The sequence below is a fragment of the Manis javanica genome, chromosome 4, assembly GCF_040802235.1.
Source record: "Manis javanica isolate MJ-LG chromosome 4, MJ_LKY, whole genome shotgun sequence".
In the NCBI taxonomy this organism is placed as follows: Eukaryota; Metazoa; Chordata; class Mammalia; order Pholidota; family Manidae; genus Manis; species Manis javanica.
This window is the reverse complement of record NC_133159.1, coordinates 85,044,339-85,066,191: the sequence shown is the minus strand read 5'-3', so window position 1 is coordinate 85,066,191 and position 21,853 is coordinate 85,044,339. Positions and strand designations below refer to the sequence as shown.

The 21,853-nt window shown below is 36.7% G+C and overlaps 2 long non-coding RNA genes across 8 annotated transcripts in view; one reads left to right on the top strand and one right to left on the bottom strand.

The window, feature by feature from the left end:
• Positions 1-21,853, top strand: part of LOC108392021 (uncharacterized) — a 174,379-nt gene that overhangs the window by 141,430 nt on the left and 11,096 nt on the right. For 5 of the 6 annotated variants that reach the window (XR_012130249.1, XR_012130245.1, XR_012130247.1 and 2 more), the window contains 2 exons: positions 3,277-3,369; positions 21,252-21,405. This is a non-coding gene — a long non-coding RNA (uncharacterized lncRNA). The remainder of the gene's footprint in view (positions 1-3,276; positions 3,370-21,251; positions 21,406-21,853) is intronic. The other variant, XR_012130246.1, reaches the window with a different exon arrangement.
• Positions 1,872-19,739, bottom strand: LOC108387642 (uncharacterized). Of its 2 annotated transcripts, XR_012130244.1 has the most exons (5): positions 19,632-19,739; positions 10,785-10,886; positions 10,400-10,564; positions 8,125-8,256; positions 1,872-2,631 (listed from the first exon to the last, which is right to left on the bottom strand). It is a non-coding gene; the product is annotated as an uncharacterized lncRNA (long non-coding RNA). The 2 variants fall into 2 exon arrangements; XR_001850866.3 differs by lacking the exon at positions 1,872-2,631 and having other exon boundaries at positions 7,362-8,256; positions 19,632-19,738.

The window sequence follows — 21,853 nt, the reverse complement described above, 5'->3', positions numbered from 1 at the left end:
TCTCAAATGCCCTAATGCACAAGGATAGTGATTGTCTCAAATGTTGAGACTAGAAGTTTTATTTTGATCCTATAAGAATTTCTGAGAAGGAAAATATGTAGTAATATTGCTAAAGTGAGATAGATTGGGTGAGTCTTTAGTTTAGTTTTCCCAAGAACAGGCTGTATTCTTGGATCACCCAATTTTCTCATCCATAAAGTATAGGGATAATTGCAGGAGTCCCTTTCACTTTAAAAATAATTTATAAATCAGCAATCAAGAGAGTAAGAATTGCTCCAAAACCTGAGATGAAAGAATATCATGCAGCCTTTTTTCTAAATGAAATTAAATCTTGTTTATTTATTCCATAAATAATCATTATATGACTATTATATGCTAGACAGAAACTCAATGCTGGGGATATTCTCAGGAAAGAAGGCAAATAAAATCTTACATTCTTAGAACTTTTTTTAGCTCTCATTTTCCAAGGATGAAGTCCAACACCACTCATTTTTCACAGGTCTTGCCCTATCTTCTGGATTATTCTAACCTTGTGATTTACAGCGCTCAGGAAAAAGAAGAGCAATCCCTGGCTCTCTCTCTATGGCCATCATCATTGCCATTGCTTTTTGTCTGCTTCTGCAAGATAGTTTTTGATTGTGTGGCTTTGCAGATAGTATCTCTTCTCAAGAACCAAATGTTACTCTAGGAACCTTTGCCAAGACTCTATCTGCCTCCTTTTCCACAGAAGCTCAGTATCTGTCAATATCTTAGATCCTGTCTCTTTTATGGTGCTGTGAACAAATAGGCCAGTGTACACCACTCCACAAAAGCCCACCTTCATCCACCTTCCCAGCCTTTAGGAATCAAGCTACTCTGAGGCTTTGAACAACTATCCTGCTCAGTTCTCGAGTCTAGAGATTCCACCTTGTCCTGCTTTGGACAACATAGTCCTTATCATCTTCTCCAGGTGTAAAGGGCAACCCAGTGATGCAAGGATTGAATATGAGTCACAGATGGGTTTGTTCTCCAGTTGCTACAGTCTGTACCACTCCCTTTTGTTCCCAGCAATAAAACTGAGCATCTGTGTCATTGTTCTTTCACAGGTATTTTTCTTACTTTTGCAATTAAGAACACGACCTCTAAAACAAGATGGTCCAAGTCTGAATCTAAGCTCCACTACTCCCTAACTGTGCAGCGTGGTCAAGTTATGTAACCTTTTTGTAATTGTTTCCCCCTCTTTAAATTGCAATTAAACAAAAGACTTACCTATTTACTGAGTTAATGTATGCATGGCACTTAGAATCATACCTAGCTCATAATAAGTTCCTGTAGGGGTTATTATTTTCTATTATTATTGTTTTATTATTAGTGACCTGGCTTTTATAGGCATTTGAATGACATCAATGGACTGGGTCTTTTAACATAAACGCCTTCATAGGTGCTCTCTTCAAAGTAGTTCTACCCTAACCATCTCCTACCAACATTTTTTGGCCTTTAAGAACCAAAAAAAAAAAACTGTTTAACTATCTCCTTAGCCATAAACAAAAAGGTCTAATAGGCTTTCTTTAAGGGGAGGGGATGTGTGGGGAATTCTTTCATTCCTCTGATATGAGATTGATAATCTTTTTCAAAATCACTATATCATGATTTAATAGGCCAAAGAATATTTACCCAACAGATTTCCTCACTCTGCTCCTTATTTATGCATAACCAAGATGTTTCCAGTACATTGAGGAACTGGCTGAATGTTTTCCCCTATGTGCTTCTTAGGACTAAATTGTGTTTTTTCATTTCATGTCACTTATAACTCAAGGTAATTTTAGTTGCCTCTGAAAGTCTCAGGCTTAACCTGTTAGCTGGCTTGTCAGTCATCAAGAATGTGGTAAGTCAAGAATATTTTTCATTTAGTGAATAAAATATGGATATTTTATTTTATTGAATCATTTGAAGTTTCTAGAAATAAGCTGTTGATGTCTTGAGATTCTTTGCACCTGCTTAATTTTGATACCTGCTCTTTTCATTGCTTTGAAAGTCAAACTTCTAATAGAGAAGATTTTATTTTAATGTAGCTATTGGGATATTGGCATGTTTTATAGGTTCATAAACTTTTTTTTTATGTGCAGAAAATGAAAATAAATGATCCTTTGACAACCTGTCAGCCAGAGTTTTATTACCTATGTCTGACCATGTCCCTTATGTAGAAATGGCAGCCCGGAGAAGCTGAGTTTTTAATTATTATTATGGCACTTTGTGCACTTTTAAAAGGAATCGTGGTTGTGGATCTGGAAATAGAGTACATGTAGAGACCAGGACACCTAATCCAGAAATTGCCTGAATGATCCTGTGATGAAATGGGCTGATTCTAATCTTGCTTCTTGTTGTCTTACTTGTTGGCTAAATAAATCCTTGCCACTATCTGGTGGAGGTAGGAAGGGCCTTCCCTTAAGACTGTACCTTTTACATTCATGCTTCCCCAGATGCTGGTCCTGCAGTGCATGTTAGAAATGTGGAGACCTCGGTGTGAAATTGAAGAATTCAGGGAAAGAGGGCCAATTTTTTTGTGCTTGAAAATGAAAACTCCAGTGAGATAAGTCAGCGAACCTTTGTCATGATGATGGTTGTAGTTGGTAAAGCAGTCAGGACTAGAGACTAAAAAGGACAAGAGAAGAAAAAACATATTAATTATGTCCTAAGAATTGTTTTTGGTGCCTAACAGGTATTATCTCTTTTCACTCCACAATAATTCTCTGAGATAAGAACCAATTTTATGCCTATTTTATGGGTGAAAGCATATCGGATCACACTGATGAAGGAGCTTGTCTGAGGGAACATGTCTAGTAAGAGCAGAACAAGAATTAAACTTAGATGTGTCTGTTTCAGACCACAGTGAGCGGAGTGAAAGCCCACTTGCTCTGAGGACTTTACAATATTATGGAAAAATTTAATTTATTAATCACTTATTGCAGACTTACAGACCATATAAAGTTGCTAAGCTATTTTTAAGAAATTTTTTTTAAAAAGCTTCCTTTAATTTCATTTTTTTAATCAAAATATACTATGAAGTGATTACCTCAATAAGTCTAGTTACCCTCTGCTGCCACACAAAGTTATTAACAATATTATTGACCCTATGCTGTACTTTCATACCTGTGACTTAGTTATTTTATAATTGGAAGTTTGTACTTCTTAATCCTCTTCACCTGTTTCAAATAGCCTCAAACCCCCTCCCCTCTGGCAACTGTCAGTTTGTTCTCTGAATTTATAAGTCTGTTTCTCTTTTGTTTTGTTTTTTAGGTTCCACAAATAAAATCATACAGATTTTGTTTTTCTGTCTGACTTATTTGACTTAGAGTAACACCCTCTAGGCCCACCACCTTGTCACAAATGGTAAGATTTCATTATTTTCTATGGTTGGATAATATTCTATCTATATATCTGTCTATCTATTTATCTATCTGTCTATCTATCATCTATCTATCTATCTATCTATCAATCTATCTATCTATCTATCTATCTGTATCATCTATCTATCTGTATCATCTATCTATCTATATCTTCTTTATCCATTCATCTATCCAAGGACACTTAGGTTGCTTCCATATCTTCGCTATTATAAATAATGCTGTGATAAACATAAGGAAACATATGTCTTTTTGGATTAATGTTTTTGGTTTCATGGAATAGTCAGAAGTAGACTTGTTGGAATGTATTTTAATTCTATTTTTAGTTTTTTGAGGAAATTTACACCGTTTTTCACAGTGGCTTTCCACTTTGCGTTCCCACCAACGGTGTAGGGGGGCTGCTTTTTCTCCACATCCTTGTCGGCACTTGTTAAGTCTTGTCTTCTTGATAACAGCCATTCTGACAGGAGTGAGGTGGTATCTTGTTGTTCTTATTCTCACTTCTTTGATGATTAGTGATGTTGAGCATCTTTTCATGTGTCTGCCATGGCTTTAAATTCAAATAAAAAGTTCTCCTTATTAGTGATTAAAAATTATGGTAATGTTGATGAATATATTGCTTGTTTGGCTCTGGTGAATTGTCCCCTTCAGGACAGGGATTTACTTGGAGTATTCATGGAGAAATGACGAGGCACAGAAAACTCTTTTCCAAATTTCACAATGAAGTCAGGTCTATAGAAAACTGGAACATTTTCCAAAATCCAACAATGGTTCTAGGACACAAGAGCATTTCTTGTGACCTGGCTATTTTGCTGTCCACTCAGAAATGGGCACCTGTGAATTCTTGTTCTGGGAATCCTGGTTCAACTGGTTGTGACCCGTGTAGACAGGTCACATGTGTGTACTGTAATAGGTATGAAATGTATTTGCTGTACTTAGTGTAATAGGTATAAAATATAGAAATGACAAGTATAAGTTTGCACTAAAATCATTAAAATTCAGGTTGTCAAGAAATGGTATCGTTTCAACTTCCAGTTGAAAAAAGAGATCATGGTTGTTCAAAGGCTTAGAAATTTTCCATTTAGATTATTTCTAAGTATACCCATTACCTTATAAGAATCAAGTGGACATTCACCTCTAGCTGTAATGTCAAGCATCTCATTTAATCTATAGATCTTGCCTGAAATGACTGAATGTTTATGGCCCTCAAAATCCCTTTTTAAAATCCTCACCCTCCAAGATGATGACATTAGAAGGCAGGGACTTCAGGAGGTGATTAGGTTATGGGACCACAGCCCGAAGAATGGTATTAGTGCTGCTATAAAGGAAACTCCAGAGAGATCCCTTGCCCTTCCTCCTTGTGAAGTTATGGTTAAAAGGTGCTACAAACCAGAAATGAATCAGAAATTGCATTCAGGCTCTGAATCTGTTGGTCCCATGATCTTGCACGTCCCAACCTCCAGAACTTTGAGAAACAAATTTCCATTGCTTCTAAGCCACCCAGTCTGTGGCATTTTATAATGGTTGCCCAGGTAGACTAAGACCTTGCCCTGGAACTAGTCTTTCCTGCAACATGGTATATTTACAGTAATAAAAATATTGGGCTCAGAATCATTTTATATTATTAGCTTCTTTATTGCATGTAATTTTACTTAAATTTTCTGAGCCTCAGATTTCTATGTTATTTCAAATGGGTTGATAATTTTCATTTTGTGGTAAAGCAACTACTAGTAAACTTTTATAAAAAAAGGCTTGGAATGTATATTGTATTTGCATCATCATCAAGCTGTGTCTTGAACAGAGAGGGGGTTAATTGAATTTAACCGCTTTGAATTTAATTTAGTTTGCAGTGATTGAAGAATGATTTTTTTCTTAATCCTAAGATCATGAACTCCTTAGCTTTCAGAGACTCCTGAAAACTAATTTCAGCTAGAGTCAGTTAGGCATGAGGGAGGAGGGAATTATCAAAAGTAGTTACATAAGCCATCCCCTTTTCTCACCCAATCTACAAAAGGTCTCTTGAGATTGGAACTGTGGCCCTCAATAGATTCTTTGGGCTGCCCAGTGTCAGCTGATGCCAGCAGTTGTGCACAAAGGGACTTGCCATTAGGGACAATGACATTAGATCTTACGGACAGCCATCTGTCTGTAAGGTGTGTGCTATGTTTTCTTTTTAAGCAGTCCCTTCCTGATTGAGAAAAATATGCATGTACACTGGTTTCTTCTACCAAAAATTATACTTTAAAGATCAAAGATTTTTCTACACACCAGGTGGAAATAGAGTGGCATACAATGCTCTTGGGGTGAGCACCACCTCTCACTTGTGATTATTACTTGGAATGAAATATGTAAAGGACACGGGATGTGTTTTAGTGTGGGTTTAGGGAGCTATAGTATTCAAACAGGGATACATCAACAACCTGCTGCTAACGTTCTATTTGAAAATAAATATTTCACAATGCATCAGTGGGAACATAAAGCCCAACTTTATAATAGGAGCATAGAGAATTTTTTTCATGCTCTCAATGATTTTATTCAGAGAAGGATTATCTTTGCTTTGTATTCAACAGTGGTGATTCAGCAAATGTGCAGGCTCCCTGAAGGAGGGGGTTGAAACAGAGAGAGGTGGGAGGGAGAGGCACTTTGAGCTGGCATGTGGTATTATTGAACAGATTTAAAGGTATTTTAATCATAGGCCTTTAGTGCTATTTTAGAACATGTGTGTGGCTCCCTGGTTTATCGCCTCCTTTCTGCTCCAGCTGCTGAGAAATAGGTAAATTGCTCTAGGAAAGAAGAATACAGTGTATTTATGAATCTTGCATTTTTATCCTAAGTGCTCTGAACAAGCAAATTCACAAAGACATGAGCCTAGAACAGTGCCCCTTTGCTTAGAGAGCTCTGTCTGGAATAAGGAGAAGCCCTCTGTCTTCACATGAACTTAGCTTTAGAAGCCCACGATAAGCAGCTACCTGCACGTTCAGGTCACTGATTTGCCACTGCCTTTATTCTCCTGAAATATGACTTTCTATTCATGCCATCCTGGTTTCTATTGTACCCTGTAATTTGTGCTTAATAGTCTCGATTGACATTTTGAAGAACAGACAGATTGGACTATTTTCTTTCTGCAATCAGTTTAAAGTGTTTGATCCTTCCTAACAGCTGCGAGACAATATTTATTCTTAATCAGCAACTGATTTCATGAGTCTAATGCCATGTTATGTATGAGACTGGGTATTAGGCCATGCAGAACTGTCTAAGTGATGAGGCAGAACTTCAACAGGAGGAGAACAAGGATGTTCTGAGAGGGATGCTTTGAGGTCATAGAATGGCTCAAACTCTATTCTGGAAATATAACAAAATGTGAACCAGGATTGGGAAGGAGACCAAAAATTTCCATTTCCAGGAGGGTCAGTCAAATTCACAGGCAGGAGGAATATGTGTAGAGTTTTACCTGGCGATGGTTGTGGGGGAAGGGGGTTGTGGAGTCAGTGCAACAGGGAGCTGAGGGAGAGGACTAAGAGGTAGCCATTTGTTTGTGAATTTCGCAGTATGTGAATTTATCAAATACATTCCACAACTTCTTCTTGTTTTTATATTATTATTAAGAAGCCAGAGGCAAAGGTTTGTGTTTTGTACATTTGGAATATGTGTATTGAATCACCTTGAGGTCTTATTAAAAATGCAGAATCCTGTTTGCATCCTCTAGACTTATCTGGCTCAGAAGGTCAAGGGTAGAGCTAAGGAATTTGCATTTTAAATAATCACCATAGGCAATTTTGATGTATGTAATTTAAGAGCACTGTTTAAGATTTCAAAAGGAAAGTGAAGAATCTAGGGTTCTTATTGCCCATGATTAAAACTCATTACTAACCCACAAATATTCAAGAATAAAAAACAAGGGGCAAAACTTACTTTAATATATTATTGTGGAATTTGATTATAAGTGGTGGAGAATGTAATTAACGTTTGTTTATTCCTTAATATGTGTCAGATGATTGAAACAAAATAAATTTTATTTAATCTTTATTACAGCTCAGTAAGTCAAGTTAATATTACATTATTTTAAAGGTAATAAAACAGGTGCAGAGATGTTGAGTAACTTACCAAAATGACATATATAATAATTATCAGGGCCTTTTAACCTCTCACTCTCTCCAGTATGCTTAGGGAAATTTATCTACTATGACTTCTATCACCCTGCTGCATAAGCAAACCTCAAATGTGTGTCTGCAGCCAGCATCTCTCCTGGGTGCTCTCCAGCCATCTGCCCATTGGCCTGTTTGACATCTTTGCCTAGATGTTTCCCAGCCACCTCAAGTTCTACATATTCTCAATAGTACTTGCCATCTTCTTCCCTTATCCTTTTCTCTTCTACTATCCTCAAGCTCCACCAGTAGGCCCCACCATCCACTTATTGGTCCAAGCCAAGAAGTCATGGAGTTCTTTTGATTGAAATACCTAAATATCTCCTGATTCTCTGCCCTTCTGCTACTCCTTCTTTCTAATCTGCTAGTTCATCATCTCTTGTCAGCTGTATCAGTATTTGCTGCACAACACAAATTTCCCCATAACCTAGTGGCTTAACATAGAAATAATTTTACTTAACTCACAATTATGTGGGTACCCTGGCAGTGCTTTGGGTCTTGACAAGTTTAGCCAATCTCTACTGGGCTTTCTCTTGTGTCTGTGATTTGCTGGTGAGTGGGCTGGTGGCTTAATGATCTACCATGGCCTAACTCACATGTCTAGTGGTGGGCAGGTTGTCAGCTGATGGCTGGATGGCTGTAGGCTAGGATGTTGAGGTTCTTTTCCACATGTGGCCTTTTTCTTCAGCAGGCTAGCTTGGGCTCATCCACATGGTAGTTTCAGGATTCTAAGTGCAATAAAAGAGAACAAGCTCTGTCAAACAAGTATTTTACAGGCTTTTGTTTCCATTATATTCATTAATGTTATCCACAGCCATTGAGTCACTGTTAATACACTGCCACAACAAAGATTGTGCATAGAGGGAGAGGAATATTTTTTAGCCATTTCTGCAATCTATCACACTGGAACTTTACAGTAGTGTCTTTAAAAAAATTTTTTTTTTATTAAGGCATTATTGACATACACTCTTATGAAGGTTTCACATGAAAAAACAATGTGGTTACTACATGTACCCATATTATCAAGTCCCCAGCCATACATACCCCAATGCAGTCACTGACCAGCAATGTAGCAAGATGCCACAGATCCTATAGTAGTGTCTTAATGGTTTCCTTACCACCACACTTGCTCTCTCCAATTCCATTTTTATATAACAGTGAATGAATGGTCTGTCGTGCCAATATTCCTCTTAAAACTTCACTGGCATACTATCGTGCTGAAGGTCTAAAGTCCTAACTCCTTAAAGTGACTTATAAGGTACTTCAGGATTTGTGTTCTACCTCTGTGGACTTTGACTCTCTAGTTATTATATTCTCGTTATTATACTTAGTCTCTCTAACTGGTTTGCTTGTCTCTCTCTACTTGACAACTTTCTTAATTTTCCTGCCTTCCTTCCCCTCCTTTGTCTAACTAACATGTTTGTACGTTTGTCTGAGCTTAAATATCCCTTCATCAGATCTCTCTTGACTCCTCTGAACATTAGCACTTAGACTTTATTGTCTTTAAATGTTCAAAGTCTGTCTTTCTTGTAAGGTTAGGGTCATTTTCTTTCACCTAGTTCTGAATACCTAACATACACCATAGTGCCCAGTATGTAACAGGTGCTCAGTAAATGCCAGTTGAGAGAACAAACACCCTGACTTGTCTGATTTTACAACTCTTCTCCTTATGGCACACTGCAAATTAGACTGAATTTGCTGATCTTGTTTCTTTTGCTTATACATTTAATTTATTTTGTGTTCATGGACTAAAAATGATTTTAGTAATATAGGGAGAAGGCAAATATATTTATTTATTTATATATAATAATATAATTAATTTTATAGTATTAACATTATATGATCATATACTTAATTATAATTATATATAATAATATATAGTATAAAATTATATGTAATCTATATGTCACATTATTTTACATATTATTATTATATATCTGGTAAATTTATTGAATGAAATTTAGTAAATTTAGTAAATTTACTTTGCTTCTTGTGAAGAGGTCAGCTGTAAATGACATTTTATGTTATGTTTTTCTTGTATCTTAACCTCCTTAGAAAAAAAAAGTAAGTGAGTACATACACGGGGAGCTTGGAGAGACTTCCAGCAGTCTGAGAGCAGTCTTACCCATGTTGCCTCAGCTGTGGTCTTTAGCTGCATGGACATTTTTCTGGGGTGTGGCATCATGAAGACTGGCTGTGGTCTGCTCTGGGGAGGCCTGTCAACTCTAGAGGCCATTCTAAAAGTAATGGAGAACCTCCTTGGGAAGTACAGGTCTTCCTTATATATATATATATATTTATATAGGGCCTTCCCTATAGGCCTGTCTTCCTTGACTTGTGTCATTTTGGAAGTATAGTTGTGATTGCAAACTTTGTGTTGGGTGAAGTTATCATAGCACCTCTGATAACTCAGCTCTTACAAAGAAAAAACAAAAGAAATTTCAGAAGACTTTTCCGGATATTGAAAAAAAAGCCAAACAAATAGGTCTTCTTAAATCAAAATGATCTTTATTGCCCTGGAAAACTGTCATGTATAATTTGTATACATTTAGTTGGAAACCTATAGACTGGCTTGTAGTCTCTCTCCATACCTTTTACCTTCCAGTATTTCTCAGTTATCTTATCTATTAAGTGAAGACACTTATAACTTATACCATGTAAGACTATTATAGACCTAAGCTGAGATCATATATTTGAAATAACTTTGTATACTATAAAGTGCCATTTATGATTTATCAAAACTTTTTTAAGTACATATATTCCAGACCTTGTGCCAGGCCCAAGGGAGGTTATAAAAGTGAGTAAGATGTAGTAGTCCTTGCTCTGATCGAGCTGACATCTAAGGGAGGTGACCGATGAGGGCACACTTACCATACAAGAGAAACGAAACTACAGCATCACAGATGGGGCAGCAATTAATTATGTCTAGAGGGTTCACAGAAGAGACGATATTCCATGTGGGCTCAGGAGGATAGGTAGCATTTCACCAGAGGGAGAAGACAAGAAGGGCGTTCTAGTCAGGTATCTACTTCTAATCTGTAACAGGAGAGTCAGTTCATTTTTAAAACAATGGTAAGTGGCAGGAAGATATCCAGTAGGACTATAAAAGACGTATAATTGTGAGTTTTATTAATTTTGGGGTTAAGAGAAGACAAGTGAAAGTCATAAAAGAAAGCAGTATCAAGGACAACTGAACAAGAACTAGGAGAAATGAAAATTCAGTGTGGGAAACAGGAATCTGTTACTTTATATATACCTGAAAAAATGCTTGAAAGCTTTAAGGCCACCCCAGAAACTTCATGAATCAGAAGAGGAAGCTCTTCTTTTACTTAATGATCAGGTAAGCGAATATGTCAACCTAGAGATTAAAAAACAAATTCAAACCGACTAAGAGTGTTTGGTCAGGGATACATTCAAATACCTTTTACGAAACAACTTCAACAACAATTCATGGACTAGACAAAAAACAAGGGAGAAGAACTGAGTTCTAATTGGAATTATTGTCAACACTTTGTGTCAGAGGTGTAATGGCCCTTTACTCCTTCATACCCCTTAAGACCTTTAGCCAGGGGGCGACTGACTCAGATGAATATTCTGATTTAGCTTTAAAGACAGAAATATGTGCAAGACAAATTCAAGACAGAATCATTGCCAATTTTCAAACATATTAAGTTGAAGATCAGAAATATAATTTAAATTATCCAGAAGGATGCCATTGAAAATGAAAGGGAGTGCTATTAATAACTGTCACCAGGGCAACAGATGCAAATGTGGGTTTTCCTGGGCAAACTGTACCGTGACTTTAGTCATGGGAACTGCACAGTTAAACTTGTCAAACAGGACTAAACAAATGCTTTTTGTTCTCTAAGGAGCTCCTGGGGCTTCCCGTCTTGAAACACCAGTTTTGGCCTAGGTGGACTTTATTATCTAGGTGGGGATGCAGAGGGATAAGGACCCGTATAGTATTGTAGTTAACAGCATCGACTAGTTTTAAATCTGGCTAATTAACTCTGTGCCCTTGGGCAAGTTGCTTAACTTCTCTGGGCCTCAATTTCCTCAGTAAATTGGAGATAATGTTGTTGTGAGAATTAAATAAGTGAATATATGGAAAGTTCATACAGCAGTGTCTGGCTCATAAGATTATATAGATGTTCATTATTTTTATAATTATCCCCATTTTACAACTGTAAAAAAAAAAAGGAACAAATAAACAAATTGTATTCAGGGTTAACCTGCGATTTATGTTCACTTTAGGACAGTCAAAAAGTGATCCAGTATAGATTGAGCTGGAAACCTGGGCCTCCTCCAGAAAGAAGTATTTGAGGGGAGAGAAGAAAGAGGTCAGATAAGACCTTATTTTATTGGTTTAGTTTAAAGTCTCTGAGGTGTCCAATACGGGGTCAGAACACTACTAGACTTGTTACTCCTATAGGTGTATCCACAAGACAAATTAGGTTTAAGAAAACACTAGAAACAGCCAGAACCACCATTGTGAAGTTGACATGTATGTGCTTATCTTTAAGTTTTGACTACTAGGCTGAATCCTTTTCATAATTGTAAATAAAAATAATTATAAGTATCATTCTTGAGCATTTCCTGGATGCCAGGCCCTGCCGTAAGCCCTTTCTAGAACACAAGCCGTATGTTCTAATTCATGTAATGGCAATAAATACTTGTTTTCAGTACTATTATTGCTACCATTTTGCAGATGAAGATATTGAGGAATGGAGATAGTTAATGATTTATTCATTCTTATATTTTACCAATGCCAGATACACACCAGGCACCTAATAAGTATTTATTGAATTGATTTTCTTGTAGGTTTATTAATATTTTCTAGAGGAACCCACCTACATAGTTGAGTTTATTCAGTAAAAAGAAATTTTGATAATCTATTTAGAAGAAAAACATTTATAACTGCTTTGCTTCCCTTGCATATATTTGTTCTTGGTATTTTGATTTCTGCAATTCCATGAGAGTATACACTTATGAACAGCATTTCCAATAACCTTTTAAGTACCACCATAGTAAGGAAAGAAATGTTAAATGAGATTTTAAATTCTGGAAATCAGCCTGACAAATGAATATAGACAATTTTTAATAAATCACTTATATTTGGCTTTGGAAAGCATTATTGTGGATATCTTTTCTCCAAATATTTGATTTCCTAATTATGTTTACCTCAGGACGATATTATAATTGCTTGCATTTTCTGAGCACACACCAGATGATAAGGGAGGGGCACAACCAGGCAGTTCTTTAAATGTCAGTAGGCCAGTCTGGGGTTAATGGTGTGCTCTGAATCTTCCACACAGTGGAAAATCTGCACAGGAAAACCCTCCAGTGAATTACATGCCTGTGGTAAAGTACAGAGAGGATGCCAAGCAGAGAAAGAGGCAGCAGGAAAGACATCAACAGCAGAGAACAGAGTGGCTTTTAGAGGCAATTGATCAGGGAAACAAATAGAAGATGGCAGTAAATTTTTATTCTCCTCAAAGGGCTATTTTGCAACGGTACTTTGTACTCTAAATGATTGGCTACAAGAGCAGACACCACATTTTATGTTCTGGGTCAGCTATAGCAAACAATAATGGGGGAGAAATAGAATTCCCAAGGATATGATAGTAACAATGTGTGTTTATTTGCAGCATTTAAAATTTAAAGGGCTGAGCTGGTAAAATGACGTTTTTCTAAATTTCAAAGTGACCCAGTGGCTTGTCCCTATTCTTTTCCTCATCAGGCCTGTTTGATAACTGAAATCTGAGCACTGCTGTAATCTCATCAGCCTTATTTCTTTAAAAAAAGGGGTCAGCCTCAGTGACCCATCCCTCCAATAAACATTCATTGAGCAGTAACCATGCAGGAAATAGTCTAGTGGGGGAGAGAAACCCTAAAACAGAATTAGGGATCATACCGTAATTATAATTATGTTGAATGCCACAAAGAACAGTTATGCTGTTTTTCAGAACATTGTATAGAAGGACCTAGTCCAGACTGCTGTGTATGTTGGGAGGGAATGGAGGGCTGAGGGAAAGTGCCACCGCATAGTTTACACATGAAGAGACTTGAAGAACAGGTGGGACTTGGCCAAGTGAAGGTAGGGTGGGAAGAGTCGGGGTATGTGCGACTGATCTTACTCTAGTCTTTACATTACAAGTGTTTTGCAATTTCAGAGTTAGTCAGCAGCTGACTATTTCTTGTGTGACTGACTGGAGGGAATGTAATAGAAATTGGAAACATCACACAATAAAATAGGGCACTGGATTGCCATATGACAAAGCCCATCAGCAGAGGTGTGAGGTAGAATTACAGATGTGTGGTTGGATAGGTTGCCTTTTTTTTTGGCTATGAAGGTGCCCGAAGAGGGAAGGCCGAATGCATGGATTCAGCGGAGGTAGAAGACAGCAACTGGGAACTTTTAGACTGCGCTCCTCACGGTGGCGCCATTATAATGGGCAAACGGGGACCTCCCTCTGGACAGACCGGGAATGCGTGACGCGACTTCTAAGATTGCTAGATACAAAAGACCCAGATGGCAGATATAAAAAAAATCCGTCTTCAAAGACATCCTAAGGGGAATTCAGTGTTGCTCTCAGAGAAAGGATTTTAAATCTACACAACCTAAGACTACAGTGCCGCTGATAATTTCAGGTATTTATTTTTATCGTAATATGGGGAGAGGTGACTTACCAACTTTTTTTGAGCTTAAAGCTGGATTCTGTTAAATCACCTCTGAATAAGTATGAAATTAAAAGTAAAAATTAGTTAAAATCCCATGTTAAAAAAAATATCTGTGTGGGAGGCAGCAGCTTAGTCCGGAAGATTTGAGAGGAAAGCTCTTACCGTGTTCACAACCCACACGATCAAAAGGTGTAAATTCTCAGGGAGGGAATTCTTTGGCAGCAGCGACCTATATAATCACATTTTCCTCAGAGCGTAAGAATTTATGTTCAAGTTTTTCACATTGAGATGTAAAGAATTGCTCTCTAATTATGAAAATGGCTAAACATTTTCCTATACTATCCTTTCAGAAAACAGATTCTTTGAGCAATGATTGAATCCAATGGTTAAAGTCATGACAGGAAAGGAGGGACTCGCTATGCACACAGATAGGAACATGTGCGTGTTTAAGTGTGACTGCCAGATACGAATATGCATTAAATTATTCTATTTTCATGCAATCAGATGGATTAAAGGAGAAAATCCCACAAGTATAGCTCTCTTGTAAGGATCATGGCTATATTGACAGTTCCTTTTCAAGTACAGATTCCCCTACCTGAAATCGAAGAAATCAAACATAATGGTTCCTCTGTTGACTGTTGATTATTAGTCTATAATTATGCTTTAATGCTAAATTGACTTTCCAGAGTTAATAATATCACTACATCCAGGAGCCCAGATTATCTGAGTTCTACAATATGCCAGCTTGATGTGGAAGGAGATAGGAAAAGTTTCATAGTATTAATATATGTTAATAGCAGTATTAATATTTACTGAGCATTGTTTGTATGCCAGGCAATATTCTAACATCCATGTGTTGTCTCACTGGCTCCTCAAAAAACCCTACGGAATAGGTATTATTTTTACTTCCACTTTACAGATCAGAAAAAGGGAAATTATGAAAATTGGCCAAAGTCACACATCTCATAATTGTGATCACCCTGGCAATGTGACTTCTCTACAGATTCATTACATTAGAAGTGAAACATGTTTTATCTGTTTTTTTACTTTCAAAACACATCCATTTACAAATTTTTCCTAATTCTTCACTAGTCAAGTGTTCTGTTTTGCTTAGTGACACAAAATTTAGTGACAGCAGAAGCTAAATGTTATTGGCTGATACTTATGGCCCAGTCCAAAGATGTTATTTTTGCTTTCTTACTCTGGTATTGTCAGTTTGTAAGCAAATTATACTCTCTTTCACCCCCTTTCTCATCTTCCAACTTGAGAAAATCACAAACAGATCTTTAGATAATTTCCTTGTAGGTACAGAGCATGCAGTGTGTCTCAAATGTATTTGATCACAAACCTGTCCATCTTTTTGGGAAGCGTTTTGTGCAGTGTTTCCAAAAACTGTTGATAAATGCTGTTCTATATTTATTATAAACATTTTTTTAAAATTTCCTTTTCATCTCTCCAATGATTATAGTCTGGATTTTTTCTTTAATAAGACTTCTAGAATTTCAAATCCAATGGCTTCTTCTCAGATCATATTTCATGACTTCCCAGTAAGTGACTTTATTGACAATTTCGGAATTGCCTTGGAACATTCTCCTTTTTGGGTTTCTAGTTCACCACTCCCCTCTGGTTTTCTTTTTTCTCTTCCATCTTCTCTTCTTGGTTTTCTTTATTAACTTGTCTTTAAGTCTTAAATGTTAGTGTTCCCTACAGTCCCGTCCTCTACTGTCATCTCTTCTGTCTCAATGCTGTATTTCCAGTTATTTCTTTAGACTGCCACATTCATTCTTACTTTATGAATCTTCCCAGACTCCTTTAAAAGCAACTAATTCTCCCCTTTCTCTGCCCAGGGCAGTAAAATGCTTAGCATGTTGCATTATGTCTACCTTCTAAATAGTCTTTTTTTGTGAGGAAATGAGGCTCTGTTAGCTTATCAGACAAAGTTTACGTCTCACTCATACATGTGTATACGGCAGATTTTGGCAACTCCCAAAGGCACCTGTCTGCTATTCCAGTCAGTGAGGCTCCATTTCCTCAATAGAAGAGATTTTCTCTGACTTGCATGGCAGAAGAGAAAGATTAGAAATTTAGTAGAGGCCTGCTAATCAAGGTTTGAGCTGTTCATCTTCCATTGGTCATGACCAACCATAGGGTTCTGTCTGTGGACAGTGGGACTAGGAAGCTTTGTCTTTCGTGAACCCAGGAAAGAAAGAGGAACACCTGGTGAATAGTTTAGCACAGCAACTGTACTGTAATCATTTTTATAGCCACAGTACTTGACATAGATTTTGACAATGAACACCAACAAATGTTTCTTAAACTGCATCTAATATAGTTCTAACGTGTCATTTTGCAGATGGAAAAGATGAGCACCCCCTCCACTGCAAATGAAAGTGACTTTTCCCACATTACTTAAGTAGATATTACTGAATAGAACAAGAATCCAAGTCTATTGCTCTTTTTCTATACTTGCTGTTCATGGAGGAATTTGCTCTGGAAGTTATATGATTTTGCTAGGTTGAGCATTAATCCCATTAAGATTGTGAGTTTTTGTTTGTTTACTTGCTTGTTTAAATCTTGGCTTACACAGTTACCAGGGATGTAGCATGAAATATATCAGGAAAACAAATCAAATACAGTAGAAAACACTAAAAATAGCTTATCAGCAAGTTGCCAGGCAGCAACAGTAACTATTTCTGGTTCCTAAATAGCCCACATATGTTTGACCAGTACTGTACCTTTGCTACATAATTTTTAACTGCATAGCAAATGTTTTATTGACAGAAAAAAGAGAAGGTTAAAAAGTGAACCACAGTATTATAAATTATCAACTAATGTTATGTTTTTAGTTCTTTACTGTAGTTTCTGGAGCAGTAATTCTATATATATATATTCTGGAATAGTGAATTCTTAGCAATTTGAGACCTGTTTTCTCATTTTATCTTTACTAACTTTTTAATTAGTAGGTAGGGATCTCTCAGTGCTATTTTATCTATGAGAATATTAAGATTCTATGGCTACCATATTATCTTTTGGGGGGGCAATCTTAATTGCTTCAAAGCTTGGTGATTTCACTTACTTTACATCTCAAAGAGTTCTCCTCAAAACTCCATTGAGATTCCCTCTTAAGCTCTACCTCTACTTGTGAACCTCTATTTGAACACAAAAACTAATCTTAAATGCAGTGTTTCTAAAATAAACTCATGAGCTTTTCCCCTTCTCTCAAGCCTCCTCAAACAGCTGAAAGTGACAGAGGCTCCTGGTTGTGGCATGTGGCTGATTTCTAGTCGATGGAAGTGAGCAGAAGTTATACGTATCCTTCTCTCCTAAGTTTGGTCCATACCAGCTTCTTGGCCCCAACAAACTAACAAATCAACAACAGACAAAAACCCCTCCTTCCTAGTTTCCACTTGGCTGGAGATGACTGTGCAAAACTTAAAAGCCATATTGTCGAAAGCTTTTATCAGCCTGAATTCTTAAATGACTGAGGAAAGAGCGCTTTCACCCTCCTGGACTGTTTTGAAAACAAGAAATGAATGTATTCCATGTTGAGTCATTGGTTGAGACTATTGTTACCACAGCATACTCTATTACAGAAACTTCAGTTTACTCCCCTAGGAAATGCAAATAACCATAGTTGACCCTTGAACAATGTGGAGTTTAGGAGTGCAATCAACACTTGCACAGTTGAAAATCTGTGTCTAATTTTGACTCCCCCCAAACTTAACTGCTAATAGCTTACTGTTGGCCGAACTTTACCAAAATCCATACAGTGGATTGGCACACATTTTGTATATTATGTGTATTATATCCTGTATTCTTACAATAAAGTAAGCTAGAGAAAAGAAAAATTTTTTCAAATTGTTGCAAATCTCCAAAAAGTTTTCCAATGTATGTACTGAAAAAATTCACATCTAAGTGGACCTGTGCAGCTCAAATCTGTGTTATTCAGGGGTCAACTGTACTTTATTTTGAGAACTAAATGAGATAATATAAACAAAGCATTTATTTTAATACATGATTCATAGAAGACACCTGACAATTTTTAGTTTCTTCTCTTCATTCCATCCTTCCATAAGTAGGAAGAATACAATCCTTTTTCTCGCTTCTAAAAACTTTGATTCCTTTACCATTTTTTCTACTTTCTACTGGGCAAAGAAAACAGTGATTACGAAACTGGAATGTGTTAATTTTCTGTTGCCAAATCTACACGTGGTCATGGATATAAATACTCATTTCTCATCTTTCCTTCTGTCTCCATCCTATTCCTTCTGCTTTTTAATATTGGCTCATATTTATTAAGTGATTAGTATGTGCCAGACAATATATGAAGCCCTGCATGAATGATACTGTTAGATCTCATCAAGAAGCGCTATTTTATACCTCCATCTTGCAAATGAAAGAATTGGGATAAGAAAAATTGAGCAGCTTGTCCACAAAGCAAGTGTGGTAGAACCACCATAATCATTAAACTCTCTCACTCTATTTTCGCTTTCTATTAAGCATGCTCATATCCCATATCCCTATGATCTTGAGAAAAACCACTGCCTGAATTCTTCTCCTTCATTATCTCTATTTGTTTCCTCTACTTCCTCACCTCTTATTCTCCAAGCACCTGGCTTGTGTCCTCACCACTCTCATGATTTGCCTATTTTCCAGTAACACGTCCAGTGGAAACTGCCTAGTTCTTATATCACTCAACCTTCCTGAAATATTTAGTTCTGTTAACTAGTCTCCCTTTGCTGAAACATACTCCTCTTTCTGTTGTATCCTTTTCACTCCACACTACTTTTGTAGGCACTCTTTCTCAGTCCAGCTTTGGTGATTCTCTTTTCTGTGACTATTCCTTAGATACTTGTGTTCCTCAGGGTTTACCCCAGAAAATTCTTTTTTTTTTCAAACTCTAAATATTCTGCTGAATATCATTCACTCCTATGGCTCCAGTTACAAAATATATGCCTCTCATTTGTATCTTTTATCTAATACACATACTACTCTTGAATTCTCTAAACATTTCATCAGTTTCTATGTGACTTTCTCAATTCAGATACTGCACATTTCTGAAACTAAAACTCAGCATTTCTAAAACTGAATTCACAATCTCTCTCTCTAAATATCTTTCCTTTTAATATTTCTCCCTCTAAACCTCCCTGTCTCAACCACTTGCCCATTTGTCCAAGTCGGAAATTGCCGATCATTTTTGGATCTGCTCCTCCAGTCATCCCCCATGCCCAATCAAGTTTGAGTCTTATCAATAAACAAGAAATTCTATTTCCTAAATATAAATCAACTTGACTGGTGTTTTTCATTCATCATTTCTGACGATTTTCCATTATCCAGGCCTCCTGAGTAATGAATGCTGAAGCTACTTTATTTGCCATTCTCAGAAGATAGCATGCCCTTCATACTTTGTAAAGGCACTTACCTTTTTCTCCCTTTTATACTTGGAAAAATCTGTCAGTCATCAGCTGTCTTGTCATTACTCTTGTGAGCCCTGTGAATTTTTTCCTGAGGCAAAGTTGGCTGCTGTTTACCTACCCTCCCTCCTGTACGACCACAGAACTTTGCACCCCTCTCTTTTCTAAATATTTATTAGAAACTTTGTAACTATTAGAGTATTTATCTCTCCTGCTAAATTGTGAGATCCTTGAGAAGAGGAAACTTGTTTTCATTACATGAATTGGAAATTTTGTTACATTTCCTAATTTTAAAATACTTTGCTAAAAGACGAGTTCACTGAATGGCCATTTGCCAAGTGATTGGCTTCACCAAATTTATCAGTTAATTCCAAACAGTTTTAGTAATTGAAGCTATTTGAATGTTTAAGCTGGGAACAATGATGAAACAGGACTTCCTGGAAATGAACATTTTAAGGTTGATATATCACCTGAGAACCGGGCAAAAAATCCATACATGCTAAAGGTTAGCAAAAAAGTATCAGTGTTAAGTTTTAAAAAACTCTCAAAGGAAAAGCTCTTTACTAACCTTCTTTTTTCCCCATTTTATATGTTACAGGATCACTTACCTACCTCTGAAATATTTTCAGTTATCTTTGAATGTCATTCTCTATCTCAGTAAACTTAAACATTTAAAATTTTTTTGCCGTTTCCTCAAATGGCATACCAGCTTTCCTTTTATATATCTAGCATTAAAGTTTAAATTAAACTTTTGTGAAGACTAAACTATAAATTGAAGCTGACAGACACTAAAATAAGTCAGAATTTTAAGTTACATTAAAAATTAATTAGATGTAAGGTTGAAATTAATTTAAATTTAGAATTAAAATGTAAATTCATCCCAAAGAATCAGAATTGGGTAAAAATATCACATCTCCATGCAAATCAAAATGCAATTTCTGCCAAGGAACAATTAGGGAATCTTGACTTGGTTGGTAGCAATTTGTAATATGACTCCTGAAACACAAAAAACAGTGAAAAGAAATGGCTACAAGGTGTTAAAGAATGGCACAAAATAGACTGATTAAAAATACTGTAAATTATAACAGGTAAATGCTAAAAGGGTGGCTGAGTACAAAATGATGTTTTAAAAGAAGTGTAAAATGCAGTATAAATTGAGAATTCCTCTAAGAAAACTAAAAGTTTACTTACTGCATATCAACTATTTCATATTCAGTCATCAAATTGAATAGTCCTTTTAAAACATAAAAACATATGTTAAAAAGCATATCTTTTGTCAAATCAGTCCATTTGATGGGTTGGGGGTCAGGGAGTCAGCCATTCAGTGAACAGATTCGAAGTGATTTTGTCCCTCCTTGGTTGCGTGGAACTTGCTGCATTCACAACCCATTCTCCAATTTCCACACCTTTCTTGTGCTAATTCAGTGACTCTTCCTCCTGCGGTTTTCTGGCATCTTTCTTAAGTGACGTCTGTTAATTCTTTTACAACTAACTCAAGCTCCTCTGGTCAGAGGATTTGTCTTGTTTTACCCTCTTTTCCAGTCTCATCCTCTCCTATCTGGCCAATAGATATTTGTCCTCCTCCAGGCTTAGCTCTGCACCCTTTCTTTTCTCTGTTCTTTCCCCAGGCAATTTCATCTTCTCCCTGACCGTCAGCACGATCTGTGAGGAGATAATTTGCCAGTCTGTGGCTCTGGACTCAACCCTGTCTCTGGGGCATACCCAACACGTGCACTTAGATGTCTCAGAAACTCCTCAGATTCAGTGTTGCCAAGATCACAGGTAAATATATATATTCCTCTCCTCTCCACCACACCAACTCTACAAATTTGATCTTTCTTGGAGTTCTCTGTTTAGGCACCCACTTTCCCTCTGATGGTACAAGCCATAAGCCAAGGAGTCATTGACGTTACTTCTTCTTCCTCAGTCTCTGAATTCGGCTTATCACTGGTTCGTCCATTTATTTTCCATATGTATTCTCACCAGTCCTTTCTGTTGTCACCATTCTAGTTCAAACTTCCATCATCTCTTGTTGAAACTACTATAATCATTTATTACCTATCTTATGGGTTGTAAGGATTACATTTTTACTCTTAAAGGCTTAGAACAGAGTCTGACACCTACTAAACACTCACTACGTGACAATTCAATAAAAGTAGTGTATTTTTTTTGTTTCTCATCCTGCTTTCTTAAGATTAAAAAAAGATTTAAATATATTGCTAACATAAAA